A 1034-nucleotide genomic window follows, 5' to 3' on the forward strand; every position below is an offset into this window, starting at 1 on the left:
AATTTGGATTATAGTAGGTCTGTAACTAAAATCAAAGGATTACATTATTTAGTTTCTTTATAAACCAAGGTAAAACTGACAAGCAAAGCTAAGTTATAAAAATGTATTCCTTTAATGAAACCAACTAAATAGCATCAAATAAAACACCTCCATTAGTAGTTTAATAGGTAACATGTTAGAAAGAATATGATCCTCAATGAAAAATATATTTTATATATACAGTAAATACCGCTTTAAGTTGCTTCAGGACTTATATCTGGTTTCACAGTGCTAGGAAAGTTTGTCAAACATCCAATATTTTAACATATCCAGCTGTTCTCAACTTCAAAAAATAAAACTTTTTAACGATTTGTTAGCTCAAGTTTAAATTCGGTTTTAGCTACATATGTAAATGTGCTTTCTAGGTCACATGATTTCATCTTACATATTGCCAATAAGTGAAAATGTTGGAATACCTTACTCAAAAAGAGAGATGTTGTTTTCTTCTTCCAGAAAGACAGGTAGTGAAGCAGATCTTTGAAAAGTTTGTCTCTTTTTGCTAAATCCATAAAGGTTAAGCTGTCGAATTAAACTTTTCATACTCTTGGTTTCAAATATTCTGAAAGGTGCCTTTTTTCCAAGACTTCTTTCTTAAAGAGTTCTTCACTGATCACTATACATGTGCCTCTCTCATCCCACCAATAGATTCAAACTGATCACTTTCAACTATATTCCAAAGTTTTTGTGGAAAGGTGAGTGAAGAAAATTAGTCACCTCATCTGTTTCAGACAGAATATTTGTAGCATGGCCTTTTTATCACAAGATCCTCAGACAAAGCCTGAAAAGTCATATTCTTCAATCATAGATCTCAAAACTGAGTCCTTAGTAAGTGTATAATCATACAAAGATCTAATGGAGGTTTCTGAATCAGTTGATTCATCCTTAGGAGGCCCATCTTGAATTTCTGAAGGTATATGTGCCATCTCAGAGAAATCTTTCTTCAGATCCTTTTCTCATTTGTCTGATTTTACTGACCACTACTTCAAAAATTGCTT

General features: G+C 32.1%; 1 pseudogene; it reads right to left on the reverse strand.

Moving 5' to 3' along the window:
• Positions 1-456: 456 nt before the first annotated feature.
• On the reverse strand, positions 457-962 carry LOC104995274 (annotated as a pseudogene).
• Positions 963-1034: the final 72 nt, after the last annotated feature.

Source organism: Bison bison, unplaced genomic scaffold, assembly GCF_000754665.1.
Source record: "Bison bison bison isolate TAMUID 2011002044 unplaced genomic scaffold, Bison_UMD1.0 scf7180017510919, whole genome shotgun sequence".
In the NCBI taxonomy this organism is placed as follows: Eukaryota; Metazoa; Chordata; class Mammalia; order Artiodactyla; family Bovidae; genus Bison; species Bison bison.